At 43.4% G+C, this 27978-nt stretch overlaps 1 protein-coding gene and 1 long non-coding RNA gene across 2 annotated transcripts in view; one reads left to right on the top strand and one right to left on the bottom strand.

The window, feature by feature from the left end:
* kcnd2 (potassium voltage-gated channel subfamily D member 2) overlaps nt 1-27978 on the top strand; it is a 441658-nt gene that overhangs the window by 63217 nt on the left and 350463 nt on the right. The gene's annotated exons all lie outside the window — the stretch shown is intronic.
* On the bottom strand, nt 25812-27695 carry LOC116984162. The gene is made up of 3 exons (XR_004414900.1): nt 27545-27695; nt 26300-26301; nt 25812-25826 (listed from the first exon to the last, which is right to left on the bottom strand). It is a non-coding gene; the product is annotated as an uncharacterized LOC116984162 (long non-coding RNA).

Genomic DNA, 27978 nt, shown 5'->3' with positions numbered 1-27978 from the left:
TTTGTGGTATGTAAAACCTTAACAAGTAATTCTGCATCGGGTTGCTCTATTTCTTTTGAGATCCTTTTCAGTTGATCTGATTCCACCTTTGCAAAGCTCCCTAAACGTTTCTTTTTTTTTTGCAATAGAAAGGGTTTGATTTTGCAGCATGTGATGTGCATAAATATAGTCACATTACTATGAAAGTATTATAAACAGTCAAAGAGCTGAAATGTTTGAATGACTGTTATTCAAAAATATTAAATACTATTTTTGAAATACATTCATTTTTATATTAAAACTATATTAATTATTTTTTAATTTATACAGTAATTAGAAAATGTATCTGAATACATCAGTCAGTCAGTTTTCATCAGTCAGAGTACTGAGTACAGAAGGTGGGAGGCCATGTTGCAGTTGCATTAGATGTTGGTGAAGCTGCAATTAGAGTTTTGTGTTCAGTTCTGGCAGCATGTCATAGGAATTATGTTGTCAAATAGAATCAAGGGATATGGGGAGAAAGCAGGAACAGTGTACTGATTCAGGGGCCAGTGGAATCACGGGATATGGGGAGAAGGCAGGCACGGGTTATTAATTGGGGACGATCGACCATGATCGCAATGAATGGCGGTGCTGTCTTGAAGGGCCGAATGGCCTCCTCCTGCACCTATTTTCTATGTTTCTATGATTCTGGATAATCAGCCATGGTCATATTGAATTGCGGTGCTGGCTCGAAGGGCCGAATAGCCTACTCCAGCACCTATTTTCAATGTTTGTAAGCTGGATAGAGTACAGAGAAGATTTACGTGGATGTTGCCAGGACTGGAGGGCCTGAGGACAAGAGGGCATAGGTTCATGATGAAGGGGAAAAGATTTAATAGGAGTCTGAGGGGTAACGTTTTCACACAAAGGGTGGTGGGTGTATGGAACAAGCTGCCAGAGGAGGTCCATGAATAGGACAGGTTTGGAGGGATATGGGCCAAGAGCAGGCAAGTGGGACTAGTGTAGCCGGGACATGTTGGCCTATGTGGGCAAGTTGGGCTGAAGGGCCTGTTTCCACACCGTACCACTATGACTCTATGTTGTGCTTAACATTAAGTTAACATAATTCCTACAAAATGTAGATTTCCTAAAAACCTAACTCTATCCCTAGCAGCCATCCCTCTCCACTGAAATGAATAGAGTTGCTGAATTTGCCCATGTTCAGTGCCCAAATATTACAGTGTCACTGCAGAGTGATTGCACTACACTGCAACATTGTATGAGGGTCCAAACTGGCACACAGACAAAATGACAGCAGTAACGATCTCGCAGGACGTTCAGAACTTCTGTGTTTGGGTAAATGGTCATTGGAATTGAGTTTGATTGCCAATCTGGTTCCTTCTGCAGAAATTTAGTGTGCCGTTGTCAAAGGACCAGCAAACCTAGTGGAAGGCAATTGCCAAGGGAAATACAATGGTAAATAACATACACCTTTGTTCAGTTATTAAATGTCCTTCATAGCTATCACTGTCAAATTTATATTCATTTAAACTTATTGTTCAAATCATTCTAGCTAAACCACTTAAATATATAATTAATTACTAAGGGAGTTTTGGAAAAATGGGACATTTCATCCTATACTGTTTTCTTCCGTGCATTTTTAATTAAATTATTTATTAAACATGCCTTGAAGGCGACACAATATGGAGTTCACTGTTTAGTTCAATGTGTACAGATGTGTTATAACCTTGTTCCCTTCCAAAGGCATATGTATTTGCTTTCATTATTCTGAACCCAGATATTCAACTTGACAATCAAATGCTTTCTGTTCTTTTTGGAGACATGGGTGAAACTATTGTAAGTGCTTCCTCGACTGGCAGGAGAATAGTTTCAGTTAAAATGACAATGTGTTTTGTTGAAGTTTGGATATTTAGAATTCAATGATGTGGACAATGTCAGTTGGAATTGCAGCCTTGTCTTTGGCAAGTGAACTGCAAGATTGGCTGAGGAATTGCAATTACCCACAATCTGCCTTATCACTACTGTGCTTGCAGCGGTGGAGGTCAGGACTTTGGCCGTCAAATTGGGCAGGCATTTTGAATTGTAGTGCTCGATATGAAAAAATAATTTGTTGGGGTTGAATATCAGCAAAACATTTCATGCCTGCTGGTACAGCTGGTAAATAAGTTCAAGTGCACATTCACATTTATTTGGCACATGCACCAATTAAGGTACAGTGAAATTGAGTTACCATGCAGCCATCCAATCAAAAAGAACACAATACACGATAGAATTTAACATAAGCATCCACCAGAGTGGAATCAACATTCTTCACTGTGATGGAAGGCAATAACGTTCAGTCAAAATTCCCCTTAACTAAATATTGAACCCTGCTTGCTGGGAACTAACGTGATAATTCAAATTCTGGATTGCTGTGATTTAGTCGAGTTGCGATTTAATAAAGCCTTCCAGGCTTCTCCAGTGCTGAGATTGGCAAATGTATGGATAGTATATGTGTATTAGTTATGGTGACTTTACTCAAAGTAATTTTCAGTTTAGTATTCTTAACGCAAGCTTTGATTAAATTGAATAATTTTATTTTGTGTATGCTGATGAAGTTATCTCCTGTGGTGCCTTTCATTAACCCTGAATCATTGGGACTGACCGAGTGCTTCAGGCAGTGAATACCTCTGCAGATAAGCAAGTCATTCCTTCCCCATTGCTTTCTCAGTTCTGTATGGGAACCTGAAAACTGTTCCATTATTCAACAAGGTTTGTTGAGCTCCCTGGGACAAATTTGTGCAAACTTGTCACAGATTTGACTAGAAATTATGGTGTGGCTTTCAGAAGCAGCGGTATGTAAAGTCTACTGTAACTGAAGTGCATAGAATTAAATATGAGAGTCAAGTGGTTGATGATGTCTGTCAGTTATATCCATGTATCATTTCCCTCCTGTTTACTGGGCTCATGGAGTGGAGTCCGCAAGAGAATCTCCAGGCAACAAAATTGCTTCTAACAGCACATCATTTGAGAGCCTTGCTTCACCAACATTGGATGATTCCACCTCTGCCACTTGCCTTACTTTCAACCTGCTGCTGCTCCTCCCCAACTCCCTACAACTTCAACTTATTTTTATCATAATTCTTCTGGAAGATCTTGGGCAAAGGTTAAGCTCTTTGGGTGAAGAGTTTGCATAAAAAGCAGCAACTAATTTTAGAGTATCTACACTGCTCCGAACAACCGGGCATCAGAAATTCATGAGCATCCCGAGAGTTTTCTGCATTAGGCAAGTTAGTGGTAGGGTTATAGACCAGAGGAAGGTATGACAAGGTGTCTTAGACCTAACCTTCGCCTTCATCAGATCACCAACCTAAACAGTATCAGCCTCATCAGAAAAACAGTGACAGCTTTGGAGAACGCTCTTCTACCTGCTACCATCCATCCGTAGGTAATCAGCCTAAATTACATTAAACTAAACTAATCAGCCGAACGTCTCTCGAGCATGAAGGAGAGTTACATAGACCTCCTCGGACCACGTGTCGACCATGCTGCGAGTTTGAGGCGAGCGCAAACGCTTCTAAACTCGCAAATTAGCTCCCCGCAGTTGGACAGGACCTTGAAAGTGAATGATTGTGCCTTCAGATCAGGTAATGCCTGTGGAAAGAGAAAAACTGTTAATTTTACAGATGGATAATCTTGCCGGTTCTGATAAAAAAGGGAAAGCAAGATCTGGAATTGCTGATTTTGATATCAGGTCCCAAAGGCTCCATTGTGCGTATGTTGGATTTTATTAGGAAACTGTAGGCAGCCATACTTGGGTAGGTTAGAATAGGAGTGGGATGAGATATTATAGTGACAGGCAACTGGAAGCTCACTGTCAGTCTTCACTGAACAGCAGTATTGCACAGAGGTCACCCAGAAACCATTTGGAGGAAGTACTAGTGAGTTGCTGCTTCACTTGAAGGACTGTGCGGTTCCCTGAATAATGTTGAGAGACATGGTAAAAGACGAAGTATTGTGTATTCTGTGGCTGCATCGAAAAATGCTGTCAGGATAAAGAGTGGCTGGCAGAGGTGCAAGAGCAGACCATGGAATAGCAGACGTAATCATCTCTTTGGAATGCTGAAAAGGAAGGGATGAGAATGTGTGTCTGATGGTAGGATCTTGTTAAACATGGTGGAAATTATAACGAAGGACCTGTGAGTGCTGAGACTAGTTGAGTGGAAAGTGAGGAATGGAGAAATCTTACTTTTGCTCTGGTCACAGGGGAACAGGTATGAGTAGAAATGCAGGAAATACAGGAGATACTGTCAACTGTGAAAAATGGTAAAGCACAGTTAAGGATAAAGGGACATATGTTGGAGACTTCTGTGTGTCTTGTTATCTGAGCATATGCAACAGAGATGGACAACTAGGAGAATGGAATTGGGTCCCGACAGGAAGCAGGGTGGGACAAATTATAGTCGAGATGGCTATGGAAGTTTGTGGGTTTGTTATGGACATTGGCCATTAACTTAAGCCCTGAAGTGGAGGCAGAGAGATCCAAGAAGGAAAGGGAAGAGTCAAAGATGGACCATGTAAAAGTGAGAGCATGATGGAAATTGACAACAAATGTATTAACATTTCTGAGACCAATTCTAAGTGCAGAAAGCAGAGCCATTACAGTTATCAATGTACTGAAAAAGAGTAGAGAGAGGGAGCTTGAACCCGATTGAAACGAGTTCTGTTTCACGTATCCCATAGAGTGTAGCATGGACCAATGTGTGTTTCCATAGGCACACCTTAGATCTGCAGAAAATGAAAGGATTTGAAGAAGCCATTCAATATGAAGGAGAGTTTAAATGTAAATCTTCTCAATTGTTCTGCTCTCTTTTACTCACCATTACCTACCATCTTCTAAGCTTGCAGTTCCCTGCTTCCTGAGAACTAACCCCGATATTGATATCAAGACCTCGGATGAGACTGATGGTGTTCAGGTATGGTGAATCAACTAGTAGCCAAAAGCTCATTTTTAGACACGTCCTCATACTTGATTCTGGTTTATAAGGGGTGATCTTATAGATGTGTACAAGATCATGAAAAGAATAGTTATGATAAATTTTACCCAGAATAAGGGAATCAAGAATCAGAGGACATAGATTTAAGGTGAGGAGGGAAAGGTATACTAGGAACCTGAGGGACAACTTTTTTACACAAAGGGTGATCGGTATAGGGAACGAGCTGCCAGAGGAGGTAGTTGAGGCAGGTACTATCACAACATTTAAAATATTATTTGGACAGGTGCATGGATAGGATAGGCTTAGAAGGACATGGGCCAAACGCAGGCAGGTGGGACTGGTGTAGATGGGGCATGTTGGTCAGCATAGTCAAGTTGAGCTGACGGGCCTGTTTCCACACTGTGACTTCATCCAAGTGGGGCCGAACATAGATGGATTATATGTCCATGGCGAAGATGAGCAGTTGCAACCAGCAATCAATCAAGATGACAGGACACTACAACGGTCTCAAAGATGCAAGTGGGGAAGTTTGAACAAGAAGAGAAGCATTAGGAAATGCATTTGGTCAGGCAAGAGCAGGTTGAAATTAATTCTACCTAAACATAGCTATTTGCGAATTTTGGATAGACACATAGGAGATGCCACATCATTGGTACTGCACTGTTAACTGCTACCTGACTGTTTTAACAATGTAGACATCTTTATGGGTGTTCACCAACTTAGCATTGATCCAAACACTGAGCTGAGCTGTTTCATCATTTTTGCAGATGAACTGAATTACTGTTATTGTTAAATTCTATGACGGTCTATGGACAAAAAGTAGGTGAAATTCAATTTCTAGGCATTTACTTTGTACATTTACTTAGTTTCATATGAAAGGTATGCATGCTAATTTGAGTTGCTTTTCAAATCCAAATAATATTATAAATGGTAACCTTGTAAAAGAAAAGTTTTACAATAAAGTTTCTCCTTATTGGTGCTTAAATTGCAGTATTCTGGAAACAATTTAAAATAAGCATATTCAACATTTCCATGACAGTATTTTTTTCAGGCACATGTAAGCAACTGATGTAGAAAGCAATATTTATACTTACGCAATTTAGGCAAGGTGACAGATTCTTAACTGCAAAGCCAGCATTGGGCAGTGTGAAAGCAAGAAATATAAATACAGTAATAAATCTGATGGTGCTTCTTGTCAAGAATCAGCAGAACAGCTTTTTTTTATAGGGTTCTGAAAATAAATCACTGGGATGTCAACAATAAATGCACTGTCTCCTTCGTACTTTTTTAGTTCTTGCAGCTACTTTTGAACAAGTCTCCTTTCCACAGGTTGGAGACTTAGCCTCATAAAATCCTTAGAAGGAATCAAATACACAGAATCAAATAGACAGGACAAGATGTTAAGAAGTCCCTTGTGCCAATAGGTGGGGAGCATTTCACGACATTCGTTGATTGTTGAGAGTGGTAGACGCTCAACATCGGTGGGGGGCGGGGGGGGGGGGATACGTATATCTTGGCCTGGGTAACCTTCAGGACAGTTGGGCACAGGACACATCATCAGTAGTGTACCCTTGCATCACTGGGTGTTTCGGCCTTTTAACACTATACACCCTCCACAAGGGCGGCCCGCTGCAGGATGATCAGCCCTCATCGCGTGTCCCGTGTCAAACCGTCCCAAAGATTCACCCTGTCGTACTTGGGGCCCAGCATGGGTCTTTCCGCTTGAGCCAAATCCACCGGCTGCTTCTTTCAGGCGCCTCTGAGAGTGATCTTATGGTCTTCCGCAGAGCCTGACCGTGGATTCCAAGCTCCTTCAGCAGTCTGATGGTAGATGACGCAACAAATCCTCTGCATCCCACTTCAACTGGATAGACTTTGGTGTTTCAGCCACGCTGCGTTGCCTCTGCTGCAAGCTCTGCGTAGCGCAGCTTCTTACGCTCATATGCCTCCTCAACAGAGTTCTCCCATGGAACTGTGAGCTCTATGATGTAAGCAGTCTTCTGTGAAGGGGACCAGAACACCAAGTCTGACCTGAGGTTGGTGGAAGCAATTTCAGGTGGAAAATTTAGTTGTCGGCCGATGTCCGCCAGCATCCTCCAGTCACGGGCCCTGCATAGGTTTCCTTCTTCTGATCTGGTGGAAGGATGTTTAGATGTTTTCTGTCCTTCTCGGACAAAGGTTGTTGCCCTTAGGGGGGGGGGGGGGGGGGGGGGGGTTGCTTGCTCTCGGATGGCAAGGAGATTGGTCGCACACCGCCTGTTCTCAAGGGCTGATGCCAGGCTTTTTAGTACCTGATTATGCCGCCACGTGTATCTCCCTTGCGTGAGGCTGGTCTTGCAGCCTACCATGATGTGTTTGAGGGTCGCTGGAGTTGGGCAGAGGGCACAGGTTGGATCCTCGCTGTACCACTGATGGAGGTTCTTTGGTGATGGAAGCACGTCATAAGTCGCTCTGATGATGAAGCTGATCTTGCTTGCTTCCATTTCCTATAGTTCTTTCCAGCTGATCTTCCTCCGCTCCGGACCTTGCCACTGCATCCATTGCCCCTGTTTGGCAAGAGAGACCGCCTTTGCACTTCTTGCGGCCTCCTCCTGTCGCCGCACTTCCTCGACCACCAATGTCCTCCGCTCTGATGTTGTGGCCTTTCGCCAAGTTGGTTTACTTGTCGTAAGGCCAAAGCCTCCTCTTCCCTGCTGGACTTGCCCCACGATGTCTTTGTGCCTCAGGGCTGATGAAGCTTGCTGTACTGCATCAGATGGTGTCCACTTCCGGCCAGTTACTAGGGGCGGCGCAACAGCACTGATGGTCTTGTCTCTAGAGTCCCTCAGTGTCATCTGGAGTCTTACTTTAGAACACTTGTATTCCTCTGTTAGACTAGTGAGAGGTAGTTCCAGGACCCCTTTGCCATATAGGCCGATGTTAGTTAGACATCGTGGGACCCCGAGCCATTTCTTCGCGTATGAAGTTATGGTTCGCTCCATCTTCTCCACAGTTGTTATTGGGGTTTCATAAACGGTCAGTGGCCACATTGTCCGAGGAAGGAGTCCAAACTGTAGGCACCAGAGCTTCAGTTTCCCAGGCAGTAGGGTCTGATTGATGTTCTCCAGGCCGTTGACAATTTCTTGCCTTAGTTGTTGCACCTGCTCTTTGTCCTTGAGACTTGCGTTGTACCATCTGCCCAGGCTTTTAACTGGCTGCTCAGACACTGTTGGTATTGGGTCGTAACCGATGCAGAACCTTGTGTCTCTAAGCACCCCCTTGACTATGGAGATGCTTCGAGATTTACTTGGTTTGATTTTCATTCGGGCCCACTTGATGTCTCCTTTCTCCTTTCTCCTGGAAAGTCTCCTTTCCACAGGTTGGAGACTTAGCCTCATAAAATCCTTAAATGTAAACAAGCATACATTACCTGAAATATACATTGGAAGTGTGGAATCTGTATATTTGCTATAATGTTTATATCTCTTTTTCTTTTGGTGAAGAAACAATAGAAACATAGAAATTAGGTGCAGGAGTAGGCCATTCGGCCCTTCGAGCCTGCACCGCCATTCAATTTGATCATGGCTGATCATCCAACTCAGTATCCCGTACCTGCCTTCTCTCCATACCCTCTGATCCCCTTAGCCACAAGGGCCACATCTAACTCCCTCTTAAATATAGCCAATGAACTGGCCTCGACTACCCTCTGTGGCAGAGAGTTCCAGAGATTCACCACTCTCTGTGTGAAAAAAGTTCTTCTCATCTCGGTTTTAAAGGATTTCCCCCTTATCCTTAAGCTGTGACCCCTTGTCCTGGACTTCCCCAACATCAGGAGCAATCTTCCTGCATCTAGCCTGTCCAACCCCTTAAGAACTTTATAAGTTCTATAAGATCCCCTCTCAATCTCCTAAATTCTTAAAGTTCCTAAACTGCAGTAGAACGTCCCTGCTCCTATACTCAAATCCTTTTGCTATGAAAGCTAACATACCATTCGCTTTCTTCACTGCCTGCTGCACCTGCATGCCTACTTTCAATGACTGGTGTACCATGACACCCAGGTCTCGCTGCATCTCCCCTTTTCCTAGTCGGCCACCAATTAGATAATAGTCTGCTTTCCTGTTTTTGCCACCAAAATGGATAACCTCACATTAATCCACATTATACTGCATCTGCCAAACATTTGCCCACTCACCCAGCCTATCCAAGTCACCTTGCAGTCTCCTAGCATCCTCCTCACAGCTAACACTGCCCCCAAGCTTAGTGTCATCCGCAAACTTGGAGATATTGCCTTCAATTCCCTCATCCAGATCATTAATATATATTGTAAATAGCTGGGGTCCCAGCACTGAGCCTTGCGGTACCCCACTAGTCACTGCCTGCCATTGTGAAAAGGACCCGTTTACTCCTACTCTTTGCTTCCTGTTTGCCAGCCAGTTCTCTATCCACATCAATACTGAACCCCCAATGCCGTGTGCTTTAAGTTTGTATACTAATCTCTTATGTGGGACCTTGTCGAAAGCCTTCTGGAAGTCCAGCTACACAACATCCACTGGTTCTCCCCTATCCACGCTACTAGTTACATCCTCGAAAAATTCTATAAGATTCGTCAGACATGATTTACCTTTTGTAAATCCATGCTGACTTTGTCCAATAAAAATGATATTTTAGCTATTTGAAGCTAGCATGGGATAGAGTTCATGTTTTAACACAGTGAAAAATTGTGTTCACTATTATGTTTACATTTGTGTTCAAAATTTAAAAACAATGGTACATTGTTTATAAGTATATAAACAATATACCATTGTTTTTAAACTTGACTGTAGAGGATCTGTACCAACTCATGCTGGCAGGTCTAGAGAGTTTCAGACCTACAATAGCAGATCTGTTTTAATAGCTCTGTTTATTTCTGCTACTTCAAGCTAAAAGTAACAAAGAAGGTACCTTAAAATTTTTCAAAGTGTATCAATACATAAATGTCAGTAGATGTGATTATTTATTAATTTCAATGGCCACCTGTGGTGAACCACCTTCAGAGACAATCTTGCCTATGGAAATAGTGTTTTTTCCTCTAGAAGGTTTATCAGCTTTTTTTTCTGCTTATCAATTTCTAAAATAATTTCTAAAATAAGGTCCCAATGGAAATAGTGTTATAATCAGTTCTGTACACGTAATACAAATGGTAATCCCTAATTCATCAGTCGCATTACATCTAATTAGCATTCTGGAAACCTGTGCTATTATAGAACTACCCATACACATCCGATTTTCCCTTTAGACCAACCACAATTTCCTCAATTTACCTAACACCAATTCCTTAATTTAGCTACATCGTTTAAGGGCCTGTCCCGCTTACGCGACATGTCGTCAGGGTGTCACGTGTATGGTCGTGAGTAGTCTCCTAGTCACCCAAAGAGTCGTAGCATCTTTCTGGTCGCCGCTGAATTTTCAACACGTTGAAAATTTTCGGCGACCTATGACGGGTGCCGGCAGTCACCGAAAAAGTCACTTAAGTGGGCAGGCCCTTTAGGATTTTTCTCAGTTGTTTGAATAATACCTTTTAGTTTATCAGCTCAAACTAATGTATCTTATGTTTTGCTTCAAGGTTTCTTTGCATTGTGATGCAGCATAGCCATCTTTTAAAATATATATTTTAGTACAACCTTTAAATTTCTAATGATAAGTGTTCTGTGCTATTCACATTCCATATTTTACTAGTAGCCAGATGCTAGTGAAGTATACAGACACAGATGTAAACACGCAATGTTATTTTGTTGCCAGCTTGTACCAGTCTCAGAAATAACGTTGATATTATCCATCAAATACTTTTCCAGAGATATCTATAAAACCTCAAACATGAATAAAATTCTAACAGATTTACAATCATATTTGCAGGTACAATGGATAACCACATGGTTCCTAAGCTGCTCTTTTTCATTTCTATCATGAATTTTAAAATTCATTATTTTCCTTATTTTGTAGAGTTCTGTTGTGGACATATTAATGTTTTATATAGCTTTTCAACTTCCGCTGTATATGTTAAAAACTCATTTTTTTAAACTGTGGCTAAGATAAAATGTATTAACATTTGTCTTGATATCAGGGAAAGTGGATTGTAAGTATTATGCATGTGAAGATGCCAAATATTATTAATAAATGTTAAATAGATAAATACTGTGTTGTATTATTTCAATGTCTCCCAATTAACACCATTTTTATTTTTGATAAAACAATATTAACAATAGGTTGTAACATAAAGTACTGGAGGCACCCGGTGGCATATACAGCATCTGTGGAGGGAATGGAAAGGTGACATTTTGGGTTGGGCACTTCTCCAGACTGATTAGATTTGAAGGCAGAAAGCTTGGAAAGAGAGGTGGGGGTGGGACAAGCCCTAGCAGGTGAAAGGTGGATGCGGCCTGAGAGAGGTATGATTGGCTGGTGGATGAAGTATGTGACAAAGATTAGAGATAAATAGGAGAATAGGTTGTCTGATAAAGAGAGGAGGAGTGAAATGTAAAGCCTGGGAGAGGGATGAGGGGATGGGAAATGAGTGTGAAGGTGGGGAAAGGAGCAGGTGACTGGGTTAGGTTATAGGTGCGCAAAGGAGTGAAGATGAGGTCATGGAAAAGAATGGGGGGGGTGAGGAGATTATTGGTGGAGTTGAGATTTCAATGTTCATATTTTGGGTTGTAAGATGCACAAACTAAATAGGAGGGACTGCTCCTCCAGTTTGTGTGTGGCCAATTCTACCATTGGAGGAGGCCAAGGATAGAAAGGTCGAAATGGGAAGGGGAGTTATGGTTAAGAACTGGCGATCCAGCAGGCCTTTGGCAAAACCGTTGATTAGTTTGGTTTCAAGGTCAGTTTATTGTCACATGTACCAATTAAGGTACAATGAAATTTGAGTTACCATACAGGCATACTAAGTGAAAAGCAACAATACACACAACCACATAAAAGTTAATATAAACATCCACCACAGTGGATTCCACATTCATCACTGTGATGGAAGGCAATAAAGTTCAATCTTCTTCGTTTTTGTTCTCCTGCGGTCGGGGCAGTCAAACAATTCGCAGTCGGCGCAATTAAAGCCCCCGCGGCTGACGATCGAAGCCCCCGTCGGGGTGATCGAAATTCCCGCGTCGGGGCGGTTGAAACGCTCTTAGCACCATGGAGCTCCTTAGTCGGCCTCTTCTTACCAGAGACCGCGGGCTTCACGATGTCAAAGTCTGCAGTCCCCGCCGTTGGAGCTTCGATCCCCGGGATCACAAGCTCTGCGATGTTAAAGTCCCGCAGACTCCTGCGGCTTGGAGCACCGGGTCGGTCTCCAGGAAAGGCCGCACCACTCCATGATGTTAGGCCGCAGTGGGGACTGAGATACGATACGGAAAATCTCTTATCTCCGTCGAGGTAAGAGATTGAAAAAATGTTTCCCCCAACCACCTCACCCCCCCCCCCCCCATAAAACAAACCAAGGAACACTAAAACATACTTTTTAATACATGCTAAAAATATCTAAAAGAAGAATGGACAGACAGATTGTTGGCGAGGCAGCCACTGGTGGTGGCGCCACCCAGTGGGTTTCGCAGGTGTGTAAAGGAGGCCACATCAGTAGGCAAGGTTTGAGGAGGTGCACATAAAGAGGTCTCACCTGGCGGAGGTATAGGGACAGGTATTAAATCTCTTGCGGTTGCAGAAAAAAAGTACCTGGGAATGGGGCAGGTTGGATGGGAAGAGATGAGTGAACCAAAGAGTTGCAGATGGAGATGTCTCTGTTGAAAGTGGAAAGAGGTGGGGACGGGAGGATATGACAGGTGGTAGGATCATGTTGAAGGTGGCAGGACTGTTAGAGAATGATATCTTGGATGTGGAGGCTGGTGGGTAAAAGGTGAGGACCAGGAGAACTCTGTCCTTGTTCCGCCTAGGAAAGGGGGAGAGAGAGGAGAACTGTGTGATACAAAGGAGTGTCGAGTGAGGGCTTCATCCACAACAGCAGGGTGGAAAATACATTTACTGAAGAAAAATCACATCTTGGATATAGCAGAATGGAAATCCCCATCTTGGGAGCAGATGCAGCAGAGATGGAGAAATTGACAGTAAGTGATGGTGTCCCTTGCCAGAGCATGGTGGGAGGAGGTGCAGTCCAAGTAACTATGCAGTCTGTGGCTTTGAATAGATGTCAATACATAGTCTGTCTCCTGTAACCGATCCATTCTGCACAGGTGCAGTAGGCAGCTCCAATGCAGTAATGGGTGTAGAGTTTAGTTTAAAGACATAGCATATAAACAAGCCCTTAGGCCCACTGAGTCCACGCCAACCATCGATCATCTGTTCACACGACTATTTTCTCCCACTTTCGCATCCACTGCCTTCACACCGCATTTTTACAGAGGCCAATTAATTAACTTACAAACTTGCATGTTTTTGGAATGTGGGAGGAAACCGGAGCACCCGGACAAAATCCACGTGGTAACAGGGAGAACATACAAACTCCACACAGACAACACCCGAGGTCAGGATTGGACCGGGGGTCTCCTGCACTTTGAGGCAGCAGGTCTAACAGCTGAGCCACTGTGCCATCCTAAAGAAAGAGTTGGGGAATAGTACTTGGATATGTTTGGAACAAGGGGTGTTCAATGTACCCAACAAAAAGAAAACCCTCAAGCTCACGATCACCCCTCTTTCTCCCTCTCTCTTGTATCCTTCCACCGACATCCATCCCTCTGGCTTTACTTTTCACTCTTAATTGACACCCATTTTTGACTGCTTTTCACCTCTAACCTTTGTCCCGTACTCCACCCATCTGCCAATCAACCTTCCCTCTCTGGACCCACCTATCAATTGCCACGCTTTACCCGTCCCAACTCGCTTTTCTACCTTTCTCCCATCTATTCCTATCAGTGTGTAGAAGGGTTGTGACCTGAAATGTCGAGGACTGCCCATTCACTGCATCAATGCTCTCGTGAATCTAGAGAAGTTCCCCCAGCACCTTGTGTTTTGTTCAAGATTCCAGCGTCTGCAGTTTCTTGCGTCTCCATTAACAGTAGACGACTGACTGATTGAAGAATGGTATTAATGACCAATATAAAATATATATAAAAAATTGTATATATATATATTGATCTGAGCTCATTCACATTAGAAGGGTCCCAACGTCACCTATCCATTTTTTCCTAAGATGCTGCCTGACCCCATGAGATACTCCAGCATTTTGTAACTATCTCTTTCACATTAGATATTTACTGATACAATGATAAATCTATAAAATGTTTAGGCTTGTTACATGTAGTTACAAATATATATTTTCAAATAAACTGCTCTGCACAATCAGTTGGTAAACATTAGTCCCCCAAAGATAACTTAATTGATACAAAGATATGACGTTGCTCAGCAAGTAATTAATTTGTTTCCCTTTTAACATGCTGTGTTTATTTAAATATAGATATGGAATAATTTAATTCTATCCATTAATCCATTTTACCTTTATTCTCTGCTCTATTGACTGGATATAATAATTTTAGCCTTGTATTAATCACATTTACCAGACCATGTTCACATTTTATTTTCTCATGATTCTTTCCTTGTATCTATTTTGTTTCCCTTGTACACATCGAACAGACATATCAAGGGCAATTATGTGAGCAGACAGGTAGCTAGCTTTTGAAGAGAGACTGGCAATTTTAAGTTAAAAGTTGAATCATCAGCAATTGAGGATGTATTTATTTCAAATTAGTTTACAGTTTAGAACCAATATTTTGGGGATATCCTTCATTTGATTGTATAATTTACAATTGAATATTCCAGTTTCTTTATGCCCCACCAAGGTAGAATAAGTGAGTTATCAGGCCTCCATCTTTGAGTTGTTCTATGTCTATGCCTATGAGTGAGGTAATCTTCTTAAGGGGGTGTGCTTGCAGAAGGAATGTTTTTTTTTTGCATGACAAAATGCAAGTACATCGCAGTTCTCACAATTCTCACCGAAGCAGCATCTAGGGCATGACGTTAGTATTCAGAAGGTAACATTAGTGATAGAGATAAGGTTTGCTGTCTAGCAATAGTAAGAAATTGATAAATTGGGAGCACGATTTAGGTTGCATGGTTGGGATTAATGTCTGAAGAAGGGCCTGGACCTGAAACGTCACCGATTCCTTCTCTCCAGAGATGCTGCCTGACCCGCTGAGTTACTCCAGCATTTTGTGTCTTTATCTTTGGGATTAATGAGAGTCAGGGTTGGGATTTGCAGTGTAGATGATTTTGTGTCAAGTCAATAGAGCAGATTAGAAAATTGTGGGTGGGGGATAGTAATGTTATGTTTTGACAGTAGTTTGTGAGGGTGCAGATAGCTGCCATAGAAACATAGAAACATAGAAATTAGGTGCAGGAGTAGGCCATTCGGCCCTTCGAGCCTGCACCGCCATTCAATATGATCATGGCTGATCATCCAACTCAGTATCCCATACCTGCCTTCTCTCCATACCCTCTGATCCCCTTAGCCACATGGGCCACATCTAACTCCCTCTTAAATATAGCCAATGAACTGGCCTCGACTACCCTCTGTGGCAGGGAGTTCCAGAGATTCACCACTCTCTGTGTGAAAAAAGTTCTTCTCATCTCGGTTTTAAAGGATTTCCCCCTTATCCTTAAGCTGTGACCCCTTGTCCTGGACTTCCCCAACATCGGGAGCAATCTTCCTGCATCTAGCCTGTCCAACCCCTTAAGAATTTTGTAAGTTTCTATAAGATCCCCTCTCAATCTCCTAAATTCTAGAGAGTATAAACCAAGTCTATCCAGTCTTTCTTCATAAGACAGTCCTGACATCCCAGGAATCAGTCTGGTGAACCTTCTCTGCACTCCCTCTATGGCAATAATGTCCTTCCTCAGATTTGGAGACCAAAACTGTACGCAATACTCCAGGTGTGGTCTCACCAAGACCCTGTACAACTGCAGTAGTACCTCCCTGCTCCTATACTCAAATCCCTTTGCTATGAAAGCTAACATACCATTCGCTTTCTTCACTGCCTGCTGCACCTGCATGCCCACTTTCAATGACTGGTGTACCATGACACCCAGGTCTCGCTGCATCTCCCCTTTTCCTAGTCGGCCACCATTTAGATAATAGTCTGCTTTCCTGTTTTTGCCACCAAAATGGATAACCTCACATTTATCCATATTATACTGCATCTGCCAAACATTTGCCCACTCACCCAGCCTATCCAAGTCACCTTGCAGTCTCCTAGCATCCTCCTCACAGCTAACACTGCCCCCCAGCTTAGTGTCATCCGCAAACATGGAGATATTGCCTTCAATTCCCTCATCCAGATCATTAATATATATTGTAAATAGCTGGGGTCCCAGCACTGAGCCTTGCGGTACCCTACTAGTCACTGCCTGCCATTGTGAAAAGGACCCGTTTACTCCTACTCTTTGCTTCCTGTTTGCCAGCCAGCTCTCTATCCACATCAATACTGAACCCCCAATGCCGTGTGCTTTAAGTTTGTAAACTAATCTCTTATGTGGGACCTTGTCGAAAGCCTTCTGGAAGTCCAGATACACCACATCCACTGGTTCTCCCCTATCCACGCTACTAGTTACATCCTCGAAGAATTCTATAAGATTCGTCAGACATGATTTACCTTTTGTAAATCCATGCTGACTTTGTCCAATGATTTCACCACTTTCCAAATGTGCTGCTATCCCATCTTTAATAACTGACTCTAGCAGTTTCCCCACTACCGATGTCAGACTAACTGGTCTGTAATTCCCCGTTTTCTCTCTCCCTCCCTTCTTAAAAAGTGGGGTTACGTTTGCTACCCGCCAATCCTCAGGAACTACTCCAGAATCTAAAGAGTTTTGAAAGATTATTACTAATGCATCCACTACTTCTGGAGCTACTTCCTTAAGTACTCTGGGATGCAGCCTATCTGGCCCTGGGGATTTATCGGCCTTTAATCCATTTAATTTACCCAACACCACTTCCCGGCTAACCTGGATTTCACTCAATTCCTCCAACTCCTTTGACCCGCGGTCCCCTGCTATTTCCGGCAGATTATTTATGTCTTCCTTAGTGAAGACGGAACCAAAGTAGTTATTCAATTGGTCCGCCATATCCTTGTTCCCCATGATCAACTCACCTGTTTCTGACTGCAAGGGACCTACATTTGTTTTAACTAATCTCTTTCTTTTCACATATCTATAAAAACTTTTGCAGTCAGTTTTTATGTTCCCTGCCAGTTTTCTTTCATAATCTATTTTTCCTTTCCTAATTAAGCCCTTTGTCCTCCTCTGCTGGTCTCTGAATTTCTCCCAGTCCTCCGGTATGCTGCTTTTTCTGGCTAATTTGTACGCATCATCCTTCGCTTTGATACTATCCCTGATTTCCCTTGTTATCCACGGATGCACTACCTTCCCTGATTTATTCTTTTGCCAAACTGGGATGAACAATTTTTGTAGTTCATCCATGCAGTCTTTAAATGTCTTCCATTGCATATCCACCGTCAACCCTTTTAGAATTAATTGCCAGTCAATCTTGGCCAATTCACGTCTCATACCCTCAAAGTTGCCTTTCTTTAAGTTCAGAACCATTGTTTCTGAAATAACAATGTCACTCTCCATCCTAATGAAGAACTCAACCATATTATGGTCACTCTTGCCCAAGGGGGCACGTACAACAAGACTGCTAACTAACCCTTCCTCATTACTCAATACCCAGTCTAAAATAGCCTGCTCTCTCGTTGGTTCCTCTACATGTTGATTTAGATAACTATCCCGCATACATTCCAAAAAATCCTCTTCCTCAGCACCCCTGCCAATTTGATTCACCCAATCTATATGTAGATTGAAGTCATCCATTATAACGGTTTTGCCTTTGTCGCACGCATTTCTAATTTCCTGTTTGATACCATCTCCAACTTCACTACTACTGTTAGGTGGTCTGTACACAACACCCACCATCGTTTTCTGCCCCTTAGTGTTTCGCAGCTCTACCCATACCGATTCCACATCCTCCAAACTAATGTCCTTCCTTTCCATTGCGTTAATCTCCTCTCTAACCAGCAACGCTACCCCACCTCCTTTTCCTTTCTCTCTATCCCTCCTGAATATTGAATATCCCTGGATGTTCAGCTCCCAGCCTTGGTCACCCTGGAGCCATGTCTCCGTGATCCCAACTATATCATAGTCATTAATAGCTATCTGCACATTCAACTCATCCACCTTATTACGAATGCTCCTTGCATTGAGACACAAAGCCTTCAGGCTTGTTTTTACAACACTCTTTTCCCTTATACAATTTTGTTGAAAAGTGGCCCTTTTTGATTTTTGCCCTGGATTTTCCGGCCTGCCACTTTTACTTTTCACCTTGCTACCTATTGCTTCTACCCTCATTTTACACCCCTCTGTCTCTACGCTCACACATTTAAGAAATCCTTTCCCTTTAACTCCATCCTCCACTAGCCCATTCGACACCCCACCCCCCTTATTCAGTTTAAAACCACCCGTGTAGCAGTGGCAAACCTGCCTGCCAGAATGCTGGTCCCACACCTGTTAAGATGCAATCCGTCCCTTTTGTACAGTTCCCCCTTACCCCAAAACAAATCCCAGTGATCTAAGAATCTAAATCCCTGCCCCGTGCACCAGTTCCTCAGCCACACGTTCAGGTCCCATATCCCCCTGTTCCTGCTCTCGCCAGCACGAGGAACTGGAAGCAAACCGGAGATAACAACCCTGGAGGTCCTGCTTTTCAGCATTTTTCCGAGCTCTCTAAATCACGCTGCAGAATATTCATCCCCTTCTTTCCGACATCGTTTGTGCCGACATGCACTACCACTTCCGGATGTTTACCTTCGCCCTTGAGGATTTTCTGCACTCTGTCCGTGACATCCTGGATCCTGGCACCAGGAAGGCAGCACACCATCCTCGCATCCCGTCTGTTGCCGCAGAAACCCCTGTCCGTACCTCTCACAATGGAGTCTCCCACTACAATGGCTTTGCCTGCCTTAGGCCTTTTTGGTTTTGGCTCAACAGCCCTATTCGCATCACAAGCCAGTCCGTCGCCCAGTGTAAACACCTCTTCTGTCCCGACAGCTTCTAAGTGGGTGAACCTGTTCACAAGAGGTACAACACCCGGGGAAGTTGGCATTCCATGCTTCCCTCCCGTTCTCACTGTCTCCCACCTTCTCTCTTCCAGTACCTTGGGGTGTAACAATCATACTGTAGGACTTGTCGAGGAACGACTCAGTTTCTCGGACGAACCGGAGGTCATCCACTTGCTTCTCAAGTTCCCCAACATGGCCCTTCAGGAGCTCTACCTGGATGCACTTCTCGCATTTGTAGCAGCCATAGGCTACACTTGAATTACTTTCTTGCTCTAAATTAAAAAAGAGTGATTAATTGTTCCAGTGGCTTTATTCCACTCTGAGAACAATTTACTATAATCTGCAGACGCTACCTTTGACTTTTACATGAGAGAATTATGGGCCTGTCCAACTTAGTCAATTTTTCAGCCGACTGCCAGTGACTATCAAGTTGCCGGCAGTCGCCCGAAAAACAGGGAACTGGAACGGCGACTGTCAGAGTGGAACACACACACAAACACATCGCAAAGACGGGATACAGGGCAAGTGGGGGAGCTCTGTCTGAAATTCACACGGTACAAAGCCAAGGTGATACAGACACACACCGCGATGAACAGGAAGCTTGGCGCTGTACGGTAAGTCCTTTAAAAGAGGGGAGAAGGGGGGAGACGGAGTGCAGACAACTTTTAAGAAGCCAGACAACTTTTAATAAGCCAGAGATACGCAACTGTGAAGTTCGGCGGACATTTAGCATTATCCTTGGTTATCCTTGGTTCTGAAATCTCCTACTTAGGTTATTTTTCTCCAATGAGCCAATGAAAATGACCGGTCAGCAAAGGCGATTAACTAAAACTACCTACGACTACCTCGACTACCCATAACTACATGGCGACCCCACTACAACTGCACCTACGACTACAGGATTATCGATTTTCTCCATGGCGACCAACTTTTGGTCGCAGAAAAAATTTCAACATGTTGAAAGATTTGCGCCGACCATACTGAGGCCATGACTAGTTCCCAGAATGCTGGAACTCCTCGCGACCATGAAGGAGACTCACCAGAGACCAACAGTGAACATGTGGCGACCATGTGTCGAGCGCCGACTCTCCTGCACTCGCCTAAAAAGTCGCCTAAGTGGAACAGGCCCATTAGGCACCAATAAAAGGTAGAAAGGTGGAAGCTCCCTCACTTCAGAGAGCCTGGACTCTCTGTCCACTGCACCCTGAGGCCATAGTGTTTTTTTAAAGTTTCAAATCTACAAAGGTGTCATCTATTTTCCTATGTGGTTATTACTTTGGATTAGAGTGTAGTAGTTTTCATACTGAAAATTCTACCAGCAAATATTTTTCCAAAATATTCCACATTTGGTGATGGTGACTTGTGATGTAGAAAGGTGGTGCAGCGGTAGAGTTGCTGCCTTTCAGTGTCAGAGACCCATGTTCGATCCTGACTACGGGTGCTATCTGAATAGAGTTTGTACGTTCGCCCAGTGACCTGCGTGGGTTTTCTCCAAGATCTTCAGTTTCCTCCCACACTCCAAGGACATATAGGTTTGTAAATTAATTGGTTTGGTATAAATGTTAAAAAATTGTCCCTAGTGTGTGTCGGATAATGTGAATGTGTGGGGATCGCTGGATGGTGCGGACTCGGTGAGCTGAAGGGCCTGTTTCCATGCTGCGTCTCTAAACTAAACTAAACTAAACTGCAGTATGCATAGAGGGTACTTTATTCCAATAAATATCCTAGTAATTTACTTAGATGATATTATCACTGGGAAAAAAAGTCTTTATTTTTGATTTTTTTAAAATCATTTTCCAACAGAAAGATGAAAGGAAAAAAAACAAAGAACATTTATTATGGATTGAGGAAATAAATTGGGGGGAGGGGAAACATTCTTATATGGGTGGATTGACACATTTAAGATAATTCAAGATCAAAGTGTGAGGTTGGGGAATTAATTTCATGTAAATGGCTATAAAGATATTATAATGATTGAATTAAAAAATGCAATGGAAGCAGAATTTGTAATGGTGCAGAATTTGCAGTCATCAGTATGCTCCCACATCTTTACATTACAGTGTAATTATACAAATTGAGATGTTTGAAGCAAGTATGATTTAGTGCAAAGGAAAAATTATTTCTAAATAAATACATTCACATTTAAAATTACTAATTTAAGTCACCAATTTCACAATAGCTGACATATTTCTACAGTCTGACCACAGAAATATTTATGTAAATATATGATATGGGGTGGAGTGCATTTCTCACCCATCTGACTGGATAGTAGACAAAATTCTGGAGAAACTCAGCAGGTGAGGCAGCATCTATGGAGTGAGGGAAATAGGCGACGTTTCGGGTCGAGACCCTTCTTCAGGCTGATAGTTTAGTTTAGAGATATATTGCGGAAACAGGGCCTTCAGCCCACTGAGTCCGCACTGACCAGCAATCCCCGCACATTAACACTATCTTACACATACAGGAAACAATTTACACTTGTACCAAGCCAATTAACCTACACACCTGTATGTCTTTGGAGTGTGGGAGGAAACTGAAGATCTCGGAGAAAACCCACGCAGTCACAGGCAGAACGTACAAACTCCGTACAGACAGCACCCGTAGTCGGGATCGAACCCGGGTCTCTGTCGCCGCAAGCTCTAAGGCAGCAACTCTACCACTGTGCCACCGTGCTGCCTTTTGTGTCTGTAAGATGAGGATGATTCACATGCAATCTTTCAATGAAATCACCCCACATACAGATTTAATATATAATCAATGTCACTCAATCCCTTCTTGTATTGCACACTTGGAATGAAAAACAAGTGTTTACTTGAAGTGACAAAGGAGGGCAAAAGTGAATTTGGAACAGATGCAGAATTATCAGGCAAAGTAACTGGTAAATGCAATCTGTTCAATGTAAAGACAATATGAGCACCAGTTATTTATTTTTGTATCTTTGAAATAGAACACTACAATAGCATTTATACAATGAATAATCACAAAATAGATTGATTCTTTGACTCTTTGGAAGATAGTGCAGCCGAGCAAGCTTATCTTGCAGGCTTCAATAACTCTCTCTGGCTGGTATTGCATAAGCCACTGCTTACAGCATGAGAGGTACTCATAACATCAAGATTAAAGACTGCATACTTTAGTGTCCATCTGTCTGTTCTGTTATGTAATCATTGCCTGTGACGAATGTAGAAGATGTTTAGGGTTTTGATCTGATGACGAAGCACCGCATTTGAACTCTCTTGCTTTGTCTGGGTGTAATAACAATGTCCTTGACGCTACTTTGGTCTCCTTTCTATTTCTCGCCTTTTCTTTCTTCAAAGTAGTAGAGAACCTCCGTGGGGAAATACACACTTCAAGGTATGTATTTATTTATTTTCATGCGGTTGGGAAGTGAACAAGTAACTAGACATCCCCCACTGGTGGCTCACATTGAAGTATCTAAGCTTAATTAAATAGATGTTAAGGAAACTCACAATAAAAGAGAGATAGAGAATCACCTGTCAATGCTGAGGCGTAATAAGTGGCTGGCAAGAGGCGATTGTTGAAACTGATAGGTGGAGGAGGTTAGTGGTGTGGAGGAAGGGTTGAAGCCCCTTGAGTAATTAGAACGGGAGGATGAGAAATTGAAACTCATTGTATTGGTAGAATGGAAGCCAAAATAAGTCATCAACCAAAGAGTTGAAAAATGAAAAGGCAAAAATGCAACATGGATTATGAGGATCTGAGTTTTGCATCAGTTCAAATTTAATGAGGTATCTGTTTCCATTCAACAAGTGGATACATTCCATAATCATAATTCTATGAAACTTAGAAGTCTATAAATTGCCATTGATGTGCTATTCAGTGATAAATTGCTACGTAATTACTCGGAAAGCTCGGTGCTGGGACCGCAGCTATTTACAATATACATCAATGATTTGGATGAAGGGATTCAAAGTAACATTAGCAAATTTGCAGATGACACAAAGCTGGGTGGCAGTGTGAACTGTGAGGACGATGCCATGAGAATGCAGGGTGACTTGGATAAGTTGGGGGAGTGGGCAGATGCATGGCAGATGATGTTTAATGCGGATAAATGTGAGGTTATCCACTTTGGTTGCAAAAACAGGAAGGCAGATTACTATCTAAATGGCGTCAAGTTGGGAAAAGGGGAAGTACAACGGGACCTGGGGGCCCTTGTTCATCAATCTATGAAAGTAAACATTCAGGTACCGCAGGCATTGAAGAAAGCGAATGGCATGTTGGCCTTTATAACAAGAGGAATCTAATATAGGAGCAGAGGTCCTTCTGCAGTTGTACAGAGCCCTAGTGAGACCACACCTGGAGTATTGTGTGCAGTTTTGGTCCCCTAATTTGAGGAAGGACATTCTTGCTATTGAGGGAGTGCAGCATAGGTTTACAAGGTTAATTCCCGGGATGGCGGGACTGTCATATGCTGAGAGAATGGAGCAGCTGGGCTTGTACACTCTGGGGTTTAGAAGGATGAGAGGGTATCTCATTGAAACATATAAGATTGTTAAGGGTTTGGACACGCTAGAGGCAGGAAACATGTTCCTGATGTTGGGGGAGTCCAGAACCAGGGGCCACAGTTTAAGAATAAGAAGTAAGCCATTTAGAACGGAGACGAGGAAACACTTTTTCTCACAGAGTGGTGAGTCTGTGGAATTCTCTGTCTCAGTCTGTCTGTGGAGGCAGGTTCTCTGGATGCTTTTAAGAGAGAGCTAGATAGGGCTCTTAAAAATAGTGGAGTCAGGGGATATGGGGAGAAAGCAGGAACGGGATACTGATTGGGGATGATCAGCCATGATCACATTGAATGGTGGTGATGGCTTGAAGGGCCGAATGGCCTACTCCTGCACCTATTGTCTATTGTAATGACAATTTTTGGGAGAATTTATTCCTGCTTATTCAATCTTAGTGTTGTTATTTTCAGCATAAGGGCTAATGTAAAATTCAGTAGCCTTAATTCTTAAGCCTTAGAACCATAATTCTACGCGGAACTACCAAGTAAAAGTTACAAATTATGTATTTTGCTTTCAAACCTGATTTGTTGCCCTGTGGAAAAAGTCACAATAAAGTAGCTACTAATACTATTCAAGTGTCTGAGGATGCTTACATTGACAAGAGATTATGTCATGGACAATTGATACATGCTGTTTGTTTCCTCAGTTGTGTTATTTCTCTGAAGTGATTTGAATTTGGTTCCCAGTTCACTATATTCTTTCATTTCATAGAATATAGAAGAGTACAGCATCGGAACAGGCCCTTCAGCCCATGATATCTGAGCCAAAATTAAACTATTCCTTCTGCCCACACATGATCCATATCCCTCCTTTCTCTTCATGTTCATGTACCTATCTAAAAACCTCCTAAATGGCACCATCATATCTGTTTCACCAGCACCCCTAGCAGCATATACATTCTGGGTATCTCCCACACTCTGTGTGCAAAAATAATTTGCTCCACGCATCTATACATCCTCCACAATAATTCTCAGCGCCAGTGCCCCGCAAGGATGTGCTTTCAGTCCGCTATTATAGTCCCTCCGCACTCATGGCTGTATGGCCAAATTCAGCTCGAATTACATCCACAAGTTTTCAGGTGACACCTCTGTGTGATGGGTCGAAACAAAACAATGACGAGTTGGAGTACAGGAAGGAGATGGAAATCATAATGACATGGTGTCAGGACAATAGCCTCACCCTCAATGTCGGCAAGACAAAGGAGTTAAGTATTGACTTCAAGAAGCATACAAAGCCCTCAAAATTCTCGTTGCAAAATCTCATCTCGCTTTCTACTTATATAGACCACAATTTCTAGCTCTTCACACTCATCTCTCAGAAAGTCATTTGCCTGCTCAGAGACATTCTTGACCTTGGGACCATGGCAGTTAATAGTTTGATAAAGATGAGGGGGATTTTTTGATAGGTAGATGGTGGACAAAGGCCAGTGAATTAGATGTATGGGACAAAAGAATCAAAGAGTTGTGAACTATGAAGGTGGTGGGAGGAATGTAGAGGAGGGGAGAAAATGGGTGCTGATGAAGGGGGGAGGGGGGGTGGGGGTGTGGTATGTGGGTGGAAAAGGGAGAGGGGTAGGATAATGTGGTTATGGGCTGCGAGGCATCAAAATTAAAATGATTAGCAACCAAGAGATCCAGTAGACCTTGGTGGACCGTGGGATGGGAGGTTTGACTGAGAAGGGATGAGTGAACCAAGGTGTTGCAGAGGGAGCCGTCTCTTCGGAGGGTGGAAAAGAGTGCAGGAGGGAAGATGTGACTGGTGATGGGATTACATTGGAGGTGACAGAAATGTTCGAGGATGATGTGTTGGATGCGTGAGGCAGGTGGAGTGAAAGGTGAGGAGATAGGGAACTCTATCCTTGTTCTATCTGGTGGGAGGGGGAGTGAGAGAAGAACAACGGGACATAGAGGGGACACGGGAGAGGGATCAAATGATTATGTCTGCAGGAAGTGTGTCCAGCTGCACCTCCTCTTAGACCACATGCTTTGATTAGAGCAGCAGTTGAACACACTGAGCAGCATACAGGAGACAGAGATGGTTTATAGACTGTTGCTTCAGGGAGGTGGTCATACCAAAGGTTTTGCCAGATAGATGAGTGAGTGCCAGGTGTGGCAGAAGCCTCCTGTGGTTATCTCCCTTTCAAACAAGCACACCATTCTGGATGCAGATGAGGTTGGCCTCTCAGGGGCACATAGCAGCAGTCCAGAACAGTCACACCATGCCTGTCTCTGTTGCACAGCTAAATCTAAGAATTGTTTAAGAAAGAACTGCAGTTGCTGGAAAAATCGAAGGTAGACAAAAATGCTGGAGAAACTCAGTGGGCGAGGAAGCATCTATAGAGCGAAGGAATTGGTGACGTTTCGGGTCGAGACCCTTCTTCAGTCTAAAGAAGGGTCTCGACCCGAAGCGTCACCTATTCCTTCGCTCCAGAGATGCTGCCTCACCCACTGAGTTTCTCCAGCATTTTTGTCTACCCACAGCTAAGTCTAGGTGAGCGATAACGATAGGGGACTCTATAAGGGACATTTAACTCTCTTTGAGTTCCCACATCTGACGGGAGGAGAGTACCACAACTTTTATGTTCTTTTTCTAGGTCTGCATGAAACGTGAGAGTCTTCGAGTTACAACAGAAGTCTTTATTATATTAATCAATGCTGGCAGCAAGACAACTCAAAATGGCTGCACACTCAAACTGTCTACAGACTGGAAAAAGTATATACAAAACATCTCCCTTTGTCCTGTTCAGCACCACTGGCTGCACGGGAGGAGGAGCAATGGGTGCTCCCACCCCACACAGTCCACCAAACATCACACTCCCCCATTCCAGTTTGAACGTCTCTATTCCTGAATGAGTCGCATGAGTTTGAACATCTCTATTACTGCAACTTGTCGATCGATGAAGGACCACAGGCAGATCAGCAGGGAGTTCGTCTGGCGGAACTTCGTTAAAGTCAGGCACGCCAGTATCCACACGATTCGGCACCGGGGTGTCTGACTGCTTGGTTCTGGTCAGGTTCCGCGCAGTCTTCACTGGAGGAATGTGGCTTCTTAATTGGTCATCATGCCGTTTGCATGGTCCTTCTTGTCCTTGGACGGTGTACATTTTGGTTCCAATCTGAGCCATGATCCTGCCAGTGCGCGATTTGCTTTGCGTGGCTGTATAATTGCGGTAATATACGTGGTCGCCAATGTTGAATTTGGACTTGCTCGACTTTGTTGGCTGAGTGTGCGCCGTATAAGAGTTACGGGTCGGGTTCAAAACTGATAGAGGAGAGTGCACTTGACATCCGAGCATCATCTACGCTGGATTTCGACCGGTAGTGCAGTTTGGAACGATTCGATATTGCTGTAGTTGTTCAGTGCCGTAAGGATCTGTTTTAGGTTCTGCAGGTGCTGCCTCTGTCTGGCAGTGACATCCAGGTAGACGACTATGTACAGAATTCCGGCAACCAGATTGTTGACCAGTTTCTGAAAGATGGCCGGTGCCGGTCCAAACGACAATCGGTTGTATCTGAACAGTCCCTTGTGCGTGTTGATCATGAGCAGGTTTTTTGTCTCGTCGTCCAGTTCCACTTGGAGATATGCGTTGGGCATGTCCAATTTCGAGAAGTACTGTCCTCCTTGCAGCTTGACGAACAGCTTGTCCACTCTTGGTATGGTGTGTTGATCAATGTGCAATTGAGGGTTTACAGTCACTTTGTCGTCGCCACAGATGCGTACCTTGCCGCAAGGCTTCTGAACGACAACTATGGGTGTGGCCCATTCTGAATGGTCCACATGTGTGATAATTCCCATATCTTCAAGACGGCAGAGTACCTTGTTGACAGCGTTCATCCGACTGAACGGAACTAGTCTTGGTTTGAAGAACTTTCGGAAATCTTCTCCGATCAGAACAACCATCTGACGAGTCGAGAGCTGCTAATGAGGGAAGACACGTCGAAATTTGCAAATCTCAACAGCAGTGTGAAGGAAAACCCGAAACGCACTCAGATACGACTGACATGGGAGTGATGCAAGGCACCGTGCCGTATCTCGGTACATTCTTGACTGACTTGACGATGCTGGACACAGCGCTCCCTGACTATTTCGATGACTTGATCAACTTTGAGAAAAGACGACGGGAGTTTGAGGTGTTAGCCCAGATTAGGCTGATACAGTCTGTCCTTTACTGCATCATTTACTGCATCAGTCCCATCCAAAGTTTTCTCAAGTGGTTCGGCAGTCAACAGTATTTAACTGATGATGAAGACTTCAACGTATCGTGTGAAATCGAACCAACCACCAATACAAGTCACACACTGAACGGAACTGGTCTTCGTTTGAAGAATTTCGGAAATCTTCTCCGATCAGAGCAACCATCTGACGAGTCGAGAGTTGCTAATGAGGGGAGACACGTCGAAATTTGCAAATCTCGACAGCAATGTGAAG

This window comes from Amblyraja radiata, chromosome 19 (assembly GCF_010909765.2).
Source record: "Amblyraja radiata isolate CabotCenter1 chromosome 19, sAmbRad1.1.pri, whole genome shotgun sequence".
Classification (NCBI taxonomy): domain Eukaryota; kingdom Metazoa; phylum Chordata; class Chondrichthyes; order Rajiformes; family Rajidae; genus Amblyraja; species Amblyraja radiata.
The sequence above is the reverse complement of the archived record's forward strand: the minus strand, read 5'-3'. Positions and strand labels throughout refer to the sequence as shown.